Source organism: Haliotis rubra, unplaced genomic scaffold, assembly GCF_003918875.1.
Source record: "Haliotis rubra isolate DU_JTF1 unplaced genomic scaffold, ASM391887v1 Scf946, whole genome shotgun sequence".
Classification (NCBI taxonomy): Eukaryota; Metazoa; Mollusca; class Gastropoda; order Lepetellida; family Haliotidae; genus Haliotis; species Haliotis rubra.
The window spans coordinates 101,686-113,330 of NW_025767686.1; the positions used below are offsets into that span (position 1 = coordinate 101,686).

The window sequence follows — 11,645 nt, forward strand, 5'->3', positions numbered from 1 at the left end:
CTCTTAATAAGGAAAGAGAACAATGACACCATCCTTCATTTGGCATGTCGAGGTGGAAATAGTCCCATTGTCGAAGATCTGCTTCCACTGTTTGACATTAATTGTCGTGGAGAGGTGGGTTTTACACACCAGTAATGATAGCAGCTTGGTTTGGGAAGAAGGATGTTGTCGACCTCCTCGTGTCAAAGAGGGCCGATCTCACTGTAAGAAAGTCCCATTGACAACAATGACACCGTACTTCATGTGGCATGTCGAGGTGGAAATAGTGACCTGCTCTATAGAACATCTCCTTGAATTATTTGACATTAATTGTCGTGGAGAGGTATGATTTACACCAGTGATGACATCAGCTTTGTATGGGAAGAAGGATGTTGTCGACCTAATCGTGTCAAAAGGAGTTGATCTCACACTAAGAAATGACAAGAATAACACCCTCCTTCATGTGGCATGTCAAAGTGGAAAGATTCCCATTGTAGAAGCTCTGCTTCCTCTGTTTGACATCAATTGTCGTGGAGAGGTGGGTTTTACACCAGTAATGATAGCAGCTTGGTTTGGGAAGAAGGATGTTGTCGACCTCCTCGTGTCAAAGGGAGCTGATCTCACTGTAAGAAATGACAACAATGACACCATCCTTCATGTGGCATGTCGAGGTGGAAATAGTCCCATTGTAGAATATCTGCTTCCACTGTTTGACATCAATTGTCGTGGAGAGGTGGGTTTTACACCAGTGATGATAGCAGCACTTTGCATGGACAGAAGGATGTTGTCGACCTGCTCGTGTCAAAGGGAGCTGATCTCACACTAAGAAATAACAAGAATGACACCGTACTTCATGTGGCAAGTCAAAGTGGAACGATTTCCATTGTAGAAGTTCTGCTTCCACTGTTTGACATCAATTGTCGTGGAGAGGTGGGTTTTACACCAGTAATGATAGCAGCTATGTTTGGAAAGAAGGATGTTTTCGACCTCCTCGTGTCAAAGGCGGCTGATCTCATTATAAGAAAGGACAACAATGACACCCTCCTTCATGTGGCATGTCAAAGTGGAAAAATTCCCATTATAGAAGCTCTGCTTCCACTGTTTGACATTAATTGTCGTGGACAAGTGGGTTTTACACCAGTAATGATAACAGCTTGGTTTGGGAAAAAGATTGTTGTCGACCTCCTCGTATCAAAGGGAGCTGATCTCACTGTAAGACATGACAACAATGACACCATCCTTCATTTGGCATGTCAAGGTGGAAATAGTCCCATTGTAGAACATCTGCTTCCACTGTTTGATATCAATTGTCGTGGACAAGTGGGTTTTACACAAGTAATGATAGCAGTTTGGTTTGGGAAGAAGGTTTTTGTCGACCTCCTCGTGTCAAAGGGAGCTGATCTCACAATAACAGTTAACAACAATGACACCCTCTTTCCTGTGGCATGTCAAGGTGGACATAGTCTCATTGTAGGACATCTGTTTCCATTGTTTGACATTAATAGTCGTGGACGGGTCGGTTTTACACCAGTGGTGATAGCAGCTTTGTATGGTCAGAAGGATGTTCTCGACCTGCTCGTGTCAAAGGGTGCTGATCTCACACTAAGAAATGACAACAATGACACCGTACTTCATGTGGCATGTCAAAGTGGAAGATTCCCATTGTTAAAGCTCTGCTTCCTCTGTTTGACATCAATTGCCGTGGATAGGTGGGTTTTACACCAGTAATGATAGCAGCTTGGTTTGGGAAGAAGGATGTATTCGACCTCCTCGTGTCAAAGGGGGCCGATCTCACTGTAAGAAAGGACAACAATGACACCGTACTTCATGTGGCATGTCGAGGTGGAAATAGTGCCATTATAGAACATCTCCTTGAATTATTTGACATTAATTGTCGTGGAGAGGTATGATTTACACCAGTGAAGACATCAGCTTTGTATGGGAAGAAGGATGTTTTCGACCTGATCGTGTCAAAAGGAGTTGATCTCACACTAAGAAATGACAAGAATAACACCCTCCTTCATGTGGCATGTGAAAGTGGAAAGATTCCCATTGAAGAAGATCTGCTTCCACTGTTTGACATCAATTGTCGTGGAGAGGTGGGTTTTACACCAGTAATGATAACAGCTTGGTTTGGAAAAAAAGATTGTTGTCGACCTCCTCGTATCAAAGGGAGCTGATCTCACTGTAAGACATGACAACAATGACACCATCCTTCATGTGGCATGTCGAGGTGGACATAGTCCCATTGTAGGACATCTGCTTCCATTGTTTGACATTAATTGTCGTGGACAGGTGGGTTTTACACCAGTGATGATAGCACTTTGCATGGACAGAAGGATGTTGTCGACCTGCTCGTGTCAAAGGAGCTGATCTCACACTAAGAAATAACTAGAATGACACCGTACTTCATGTGGCAAGTCAAAGTGGAACGATTTCCATTGTAGAAGTTCTGCTTCCACTGTTTGACATCAAATGTCGTGGACAGGTGAGTTTTACACCAGTACTGATAGTAGCTTGGTTGGGAAGAAGGATGTTTTAGACCTCCTCGTGTCAAAGGGGGCTGATCTCACTGTAAGAAAGGACAACAATGACACCTTTCTTCATGTGACATGTCAAAGTGGAAAGATTCCCATTATAGAAGCTCTGCTTCCACTGTTTGACATCAATTGTCGTGGAGAGGTGGGTTTTACACCAGTAATGATAGCAGCTTGGTTTGGGAAGAAGGATGTTTTCGACCTGCTCGTGTCAAAGGAGCTGATCTCACACTAAGAAATGACAAGAATAACACCCTCCTTCATGTGGCATGTCAAAGTGGAAAGATTCCCATTGTAGAAGCTCTGCTTCCACTGTTTGACATCAATTGTCGTGGATAGGTGGGTTTTACACCAGTAATGATAGCAGCTTGGTTTGGGAAGAAGGATGTATTCGACCTCCTCGTGTCAAAGGGGCTGATCTCACTGTAAGAAAGGACAACAATGACACCGTACTTCATGTGGCATGTCGAGGTGGAAATAGTGCCATTATAGAACATCTCCTTGAATTATTTGACATTAATTGTCGTGGAGAGGTATGATTTACACCAGTGAAGACATCAGCTTTGTATGGGAAGAAGGATGTTTTCGACCTGATCGTGTCAAAAGGAGTTGATCTCACACTAAGAAATGACAAGAATAACACCCTCCTTCATGTGGCATGTCAAAGTGGAAAGATTCCCATTGAAGAAGATCTGCTTCCACTGTTTGACATCAATTGTCGTGGAGAGGTGGGTTTTACACCAGTAATGATAACAGCTTGGTTTGGGAAAAAGATTGTTGTCGACCTCCTCGTATCAAAGGGAGCTGATCTCACTGTAAGACATGACAACAATGACACCATCCTTCATGTGGCATGTCGAGGTGGACATAGTCCCATTGTAGGACATCTGCTTCCATTGTTTGACATTAATTGTCGTGGACAGGTGGGTTTTACACCAGTGATGATAGCACTTTGCATGGACAGAAGGATGTTGTCGACCTGCTCGTGTCAAAGGGAGCTGATCTCACACTAAGAAATAACTAGAATGACACCGTACTTCATGTGGCAAGTCAAAGTGGAACGATTTCCATTGTAGAAGTTCTGCTTCCACTGTTTGACATCAAATGTCGTGGACAGGTGAGTTTTACACCAGTACTGATAGTAGCTTGGTTGGGAAGAAGGATGTTTTAGACCTCCTCGTGTCAAAGGGGGCTGATCTCACTGTAAGAAAGGACAACAATGACACCTTTCTTCATGTGACATGTCGAGGCTGAAAATAGTCCCATTGTAGAAGCTCTGCTTCCACTGTTTGACATCAGTTGTCATGGAGAGGTGGGTTTTACACCAGTGATGATAGCAGCTGTGTTTGGGAAGAAGGATGTTTTCGACCTGCTCGTGTCAAAAGAAGTTGATCTCACACTAGGAAATGACAAGAATAACACCCTCCTTCATATGGCATGTCAAAGTGGAAAGATTCCCATTATAGAAGCTCTCCTTCCACTGTTTGATATCAATTGTCGTGGAGAGGTGGGTTTTACACCAGTAATGATAGCAGCCTGTTTTGGGAAGAAGGTTGTTGTCGACCGCCTCGTGTCAAAGGGAGCTGATCTCACAATACCAGTTAACAACAACGACACCCTCATTCATGTGGCATGTCAAGGTGGACATAGTCCCATTGTAGAAACTCTGCTTCCACTGTTTGACATCAATTGTCGAGGAGAGGTGGGTTTTACACCAGTAATGATAGCAGCTTTGTATGGTCAGAAGGATGTTGTCGACCTCCTCGTGTCAAAGGGAGCTGATCTCACAGGATAACAAATGACAACAATGACACCGTACTTCATGTAATGGCATGTCAAGGTGGAACAATGACACCGTCATTCCCATCCCATTGTAGAATCTCTGCTTCCACTGTTTGACATCAATTGTCGTGGGGAGGTGGGTTTTACACCAGTAATGATAGCAGCTTCGTTTGGGAAGAAAGAATTTTGTCGACCTGCTCGTGTCAAAGGGGGCTGATCTCACTGTAAGAAAGGACAACAATGACACCGTACTTCATGTGGCATGTCGAGGCGGAAATAGTCGCATTGTAGAACATCTGCTTCCATTGTTTGACATTAATTGTCGTGGAGAGGTGGGTCAAACACCAGTAATGATAGCAGCTTTGTATTGGAAGAAGGATGTTTTCGACCTGCTCGTGTCAAAGGGAGTTGATCTCACACTAAGGACTGACAACATAACTCCGTCCTTCATGTGGCATGTCAAGGTGGAAATAGTCCCATGTTTAAATTCCTACTTCCACTGTTTGAGATTAATTGTCTTGGAGATTACGGGTTTACACCAGTTATGGTAGCAGCTATTGATGTACGTGGGTGGATACCTACAATGGTAGCAGCTGTCTTTGTAAAGACTGCAGTGTTTGACTACCTCAGACGACAAGGTACAGATGTGACACTTGTTGATTAGATTGGAGATGATTTCTTCACCCTCGCCCTTCAGGGAGGATGTAGGCAAATCATAGAACGATTAGCACCTGATGGACACTATGTCAAGAAGCACAGTCCTTGGACTAGGCTGATGAGATCCGTAGTGGCTTGATCTTTCAAAATATTGAAAGTTTGCCATGAAAACAGCCCAGAGTTGCTTCGGACAGACCAGTTTGGACACAGTCTGCTTCATCTGGCTTGTCGTGGAGGCAACAGGAAATGTGTGGAGTATCTGCTCCCGTCCTATGACATCAATGTCCGAGGTCGGTACAACTGGACACCGGTGATGATGGCGGCTGTGTGTGGACATGAGGATGTCTCCCAGCTGTTGGTGGACCACAAGGCAGATATTTCCCTGTTCTCAAACACTAGCGAATGCATCCTTACTCTTGGTGAGAGGACAAAGCAATGGCATTGTGGAATACCTGAGAATTAAGTCAGGGAGAAAGATTTGAAAACGGGTTGGACGGCTGATGGACTTTCCTAATAACTTAAGAATGTCAAGGATGATTACGGACATCAGGGATTGAATTCTTATTTATACTGATACACTGTGAAAATGCATAATGAGTATGAACAAGAAGTCAGCAAAGGAATTTTGTACACTGAAGATATCACTCCAAATGAAACCTGTAATACGACATTGTTGATTTTGATGATCTTATGAATAAATAAGCTGAACAATCCGATGTTTCGGAGGTCAAATTTGTCAAATAAATACAAAAATCTAGTATACTTTTTCAGAAAGTCTCATTATGCAATTTGAATATGCCCATTGTCTTAAGTGACTGTTTGGAAAATAACACCTGCTTGTATTTGACACTTGACTTATCGGTGGTCCACAGCTGTTGGTACCAATTGTAATCAGATCTTGTAGATGTAAATAGATGTCTATATCATTTTGTGAGCAATAAATAAGTGTATGGATGGAAACAGGTCGGTGAAAATGTTCAATACGACGTCAAAGTTTCCAGGAACCACTGCATCCATTAGGAAGTCCCAAATATGAAGTGTAAACAGAAATCTATATCATTTCAATTTTACAAATATATGTAAAATCTTGTCCATTCCTTACTCCTTGTCATTTACATATGCACTGACTGTATTTCTGGTTGCAAATGGGACAATTTGAAAAATTATGTACATTCGGGAATTACTAGATGTTTATTTCCTGTTAAGACATGGTTCCTTCGTTGCTATGGGTACCAACTATTGCTTTGTGATCAAATGTTGTAGATATGTAAATAGACGTCTATGGAATTGTTTGACAGTTTGTTCATTCCTGATCAAAGACTCGCACCTGAGCTGGTCACTAAATATTTGACATCATGCAAATGGTTTATAATGAAAACAATTCACATTCTGTAATTACTGTCTGTTTTTTTTCATGCCAACGCATGCTTTCTTTAACTGGCGGCTATAGGTAGCAACTCTCGGCCTATAATCAGATGCTGTAGATATGTACATAGATGTCCATATAATTGTTTGACATAGTTGTTCATTCCCTGAGAAATACGATGAACTGAGGGACTCGTATTTGCGCTGTTCACTAATTTTTTAACATAATGCATTGACTATACTTTCTGTATGTATGTATGTATGTATGTATGTATGTATGTATGTATGTATGTATGTATGTATGTATGTATGTATGTATGTATGTATGTATGTATGTATGTATGTATGTATGTATGTATGTATGTATGTATGTGTGTGTGTCTCTGTGTGTGTGTATGTATGTATGTATGTGTGTATGTGTGTGTCTGTGTGTCTGTATGTATGTATGTATGTGTGTATGTGTGTATGTGTGTGTCTGTGTGTCTGTGTGTGTGTGTGTGTATGTATGTATGTATGTATGTATGTATGTATGCATGCATGCATGCATGCATGTATGTATGTATGTATGTATGTATGTATGTATGTATGTATGTATGTATGTATGTATGTATGTATGTATGTATGTATGTATGCATGCATGCATGCATGTATGGATGCATGTATGGATGTACATAGACCTGTTAAGATATTACATTACATATATATGCTCCTTTTTTACCAAAGAAATGCTCAGCATCCAGACCCTTAAGTATAAATCTACATTATTGGTAATAATTAAGAATTGTTCTTTTAAGTGTCCTGTTGTCTACCAGCTATAATTTCTTTTCAGTGTTTAAGGATCTCTTATGTGAGAAATACATTGTGTGCTCATTGTAATTTCACCTGTATAACGATATATAATTAAATATATGATTACAGCCCTCCTGAAGGAAAGCGTATTATTTCATATGCTTAATGATGACAACAAACGTACTAAAAATAAAATTGCATATTTTGTTTCCTGTATGTAAAACAGCATACCTCTGCTTCAGTAACTGTTGGAGCATATTGTAACACGTGGTTGTGTGTTATGTCATTCTGTTTAGATATAAATGTTCGCCGCAAATAGCTGGAAATTGCTGATGCGGCGTTAGGCAATATTCACAATATTCAGATATAACTGTAAACACTTGAGAATAACTCTCAGCCTTACTTACGTGATGCCCAATATTCAACCATGTATCCCAAGTGAATCAAGCCAAGCTTTACATAAAAGAGATGTTGTAACATGTTGTGACTTCATGGTTCTGCTGGTGAATCGCTATAATGTTCTGTTGTGTTATGAATGTCTTTAGTAACTCTTAGCAGAAAGTTCACCTTACAGCCCTCTGTGGCTCAGTACAGAAACTGAATGAATATGTGCGTGTGCGTGTGTTTGCTGAGATGAATCACAATAATTAAATACTGAAAGTCCTTACATTATTTACGGTTGTGTGTGTGTGTATTTTGTTTGTCTGTATGAGAATCTACTTCAGTAACTGTTGGAGCATATTGTAACACGTGGTTGTATGTTATGTCATTCTGTTTAGATATAACTGTTCTGCTGATGCCGCATTAGGCAATATTCACTCCCTCACTGACTAGATATAAATGTAAATATTTGAGAATAAGTCTTAGTCTTACTTACTTGTCACCCTATATTTACACCACGTATCCAAAGTGAACAAGCCACGTTTTATATAAAATAAATGTCGTAACATGCTGTGGTTAACTTTGTTGATGAATCACAATAATTAAATACTGATTGTCCTTACATTGTTTACTGATGTTTGTGTTTGTGTATTTTTATGTTGTTGTGTCTCTCTCTCTCTCTTTCTCTTTTCCTCCCTCTCTCTCTCACTCACTCCGTGTGTGCGTGCGCGCACGCGTGCGTGCGTGTCTCTTAGTATTTGCGTCCTCTTTTTAAAACAAATCAATGTATTCCTCTACTCTTTGTCCAGACGCTACCATGAGTGCCTGGTCACTTTCTGTAACAGGGAGTCAGAAATAAAACTATTAATCGTGCGTTCCATTTTGTGTTAGCTTCTTCAAACAGACCGGGAGCGTTGGGGTAGCCTAGTGGTTAAAGCGTTCACGTCGTGGTCACGCCGAAGACCCGGGTTCGATTCACCACATGGATACAATGTGTGAAGCCCATTTCTGGTGTCACCCGCCGTGATATTGCTGGAATAATGCTTAAAGCAGCGTAAAACGTAACTCACTCATTCACTCAAACAGACCGAATAGTAACTTGCAAGTTGTTTATCATAGTTGTTTGCGCAAGGCTGTAATGAATCGATATGATAATCGAACTTCCTGACATTGATGCCAAACATTGTGACGAGCTGTCTTCCGTTCTTATATTAATGTGAACTATATAATTCATGTAACACTTTCTTAGTAAAGTACAGATTCCAGTACGTTTTGCTGGGTTTAGTCCCATCCGGGATACGAACCCACACCCTCTGAGTCAGGCACCTAATCGCCAGCACGCAAAGGCAGTTCCCTAACCCGCTCAGCCACCGCGAGTTCCACAAAATATGGAAGTCGGACAACTGGTAGTCTAGAGCGGACTTGTGTACATCTGATAAGTGTAAATTGGCATGGCTCCGACTGCTGAAAGCTGTGATTACACAATGCTTTTTAGAAGTTATGGTCAGATACACTTTCTTAGTAAAGTACAGATTCTAGTGCTTTTTGTTGGGTTGAATCCTACTACGAAAGTGCGATCCCAAATATAACATATGCTACATTTGACCACTTTATAAATGGCATTGTGTTATAATATATAATTCATATCTCAAACAGCCGCTCCTTAAAGATAGTCACAGGATCATTGTCAGTGATTGGTTTGTGAACAGAGCCAATTAACATGTTTACAAGGCAACCGAGCTTGTACTCAATACTGACGTCATACCACCAATTAACACATTGAGCTGTTAATATTCTCGCGTTCTCTAACTACAGGGAACTATTTTAGAAACTTGCAGCATTTGGATGGTTGTGTGGGAATTTGTTCAGCTAGCTCTCGCCATCACCATGACTTACAGCTCAGTTTTACAGTCATGTCACATTTTGACATTTAACCATCATAGAAGTTTGGACGGACAAATGTTCAATGACACCTTCATCACTGAACGCAGTGTTTCTGACAAAGCTGCATGCTTGTAATCTTGTCTCCGTAATCTGTGGTGCAACATGGTACTGCACAATCCAGCGTCTCAACATTGCCGGTTGTATTATTCATCCATCACCACTAGGGGTGAACAAGAGGCAGGCTGGCAGTATTATACAGGTAAATATCTATTGCCTTATGCCACTCACTGATATTCGCTTCGTGACAGATAATCTAGGCTTGTCATATGCTTCATACTCCAGTATTCCAGCTATATGACGACAGCCTGTAAATATTTGAGTGTGGACCAGACAATCCACTGATTAACACTGATTAATACTCCAGTATTCCAGCTATATGACGACAGCCTGTAAATATTTGAGTGTGGACCAGACAATCCACTGATTAACACCATTCTGCTTCATACTCCAGTATTCCAGCTAAAGTACCTTGCAAAAGAAAGTATAGGTCATTTGTAGATTTAAATAAAAAACAGAATATGGTAGATTATCAGACTAGAATTGTTTTATGCTATCAATCTGTCAAACACATTTCAGTATTTGCACATTGCTAGAGAATGACTTAAGATGTTTGGAAATTATCAAGTGCCAAACCAACAAGACTTTAATAAAGTGATAATTTCAATGTCAATATCGCATGTGACCTCCTGCGGCGTCAATGCAAGCCTGCACACGTCGCCTCATGGACGTGGTCAAACGTCGGATGACGTTACCCGGGATACGGTGCCATTCCCCTGTTAGTGCCTGTTGAAGCTCTTGAACGTTTTGTGGAGGTTGTTGGCGACGTCATAGTCGTCTGTTCAACTCGTCCTATAAATGTTCAATCGGATTCATGTCCGGGGGATAAGTTGGCCAAGGTTGAACATGAACATTGCGCTGATTGAGGAAATCTTGCCTGGCTCCTGCGGTGTCGGGTCTTGCGTTGTCATACTGAAACAACGTTCCTCGTGTCCGATTGTTCAGGAACGGCAGTGCAACTGGTTCGACAACCTGACGCCTGTATTCGTTTGCGTTTAGATTTCTCATCACCACAAATGCAGCCCAATACCATTACGCCAACTCCGCCGTAAGGATGAACCTGATGAACACAAACCGGGGCCAATTGTTCACCATGACGCCTAAATACCTTTTCTCTGCCATAGTTGCGAAACAAACAAAATCGACTTTCATAACTAAAAAGCACTCGTTGCCAATTTTGCACTTGCCACTGTGGAACTTGTTTGCTCAATGCAACCGGTTCTGTCGATGTCGAAGGGTCAAGGTCATGCCGCGGAAGGGACGCCGAGCTCTGATTCCCGCTGCTCCTAATCTTCTCAACACGGTCCACAGGCTGATGCGTCGACCCAACGTTGCCGTAAGAAGCGGTTTCGCAGGTGAAGGGTGTGGATGTAACGGTCTTCTCGTTCGTTGGTGACACGCGGTCGCCCACTTCGTGGCCTGTCCTGAGTTCACCATGTGGAATTGTACCGCTGGAACAATCTTGAAATTGTCAGGGGAGTGCAGCTGAACGTTCTTGCAATATGGGCTTGCGTGGCCCCCATATTTGCCATACCTATGGCTCTCTCTCTCTGCTCCTGGGTTAAACGTGGCATTACTTTAATGTGTTTTGGTTAAGTGACATGGCAACGTGTAAAACGTCTGATCTATACCCAATTTTTGCTTGTGCATTTTCGCATAGCACGAGAAAAAGTGTGTTACCACTTTCTTAAAGTGATAGCGTTACCGTGATGTCGGTTGCGTTTTGGTTATATGTATATCACCCTCTATACTTGGAGACATATCACTATTATGTAGATTTTCTTGAGTATTAAAGTTATTTTGAAAATTAACAAATAAAAGCATATACTTTCTTTTGCAAGGGAGTTTATTTGACTGCAGTCTGTAAATATTTGAGTGTGGACCAGACAATCCACTGATTAACACCATGAGCATCTGTCATAGAGCATAATGACAGAAGTTCACAATGAATTCAACAATGCATGACGACTGTACCAGTTTTTCTCTTGGTGCAGTTTCGTTACATATATGTTTGTCCATTTATTATTTGAAAGGTTGTTTTTTGGAAAACAAATACATACAGAAAAGAGTATTTGATCAGTGAAGGTCTTACATGCCAATGTCTCTTTATGGCTGACAATTTTACTTTTTAACTCACTAATATGTCGGTTCAAC

The 11,645-nt window shown here is 41.3% G+C and overlaps 2 long non-coding RNA genes across 2 annotated transcripts; both read left to right on the forward strand.

The window, feature by feature from the left end:
* Positions 1-335: 335 nt before the first annotated feature.
* On the forward strand, positions 336-1,321 carry LOC124264818. Its single transcript, XR_006895265.1, has 3 exons — positions 336-455; positions 651-847; positions 1,238-1,321. It is a non-coding gene; the product is annotated as an uncharacterized LOC124264818 (long non-coding RNA).
* Positions 1,322-3,322: 2,001 nt separating this feature from the next.
* Positions 3,323-4,215, forward strand: LOC124264821. The gene is made up of 3 exons (XR_006895268.1): positions 3,323-3,439; positions 3,829-3,961; positions 4,157-4,215. It is a non-coding gene; the product is annotated as an uncharacterized LOC124264821 (long non-coding RNA).
* The last annotated feature ends 7,430 nt before the right edge of the window (positions 4,216-11,645 follow it).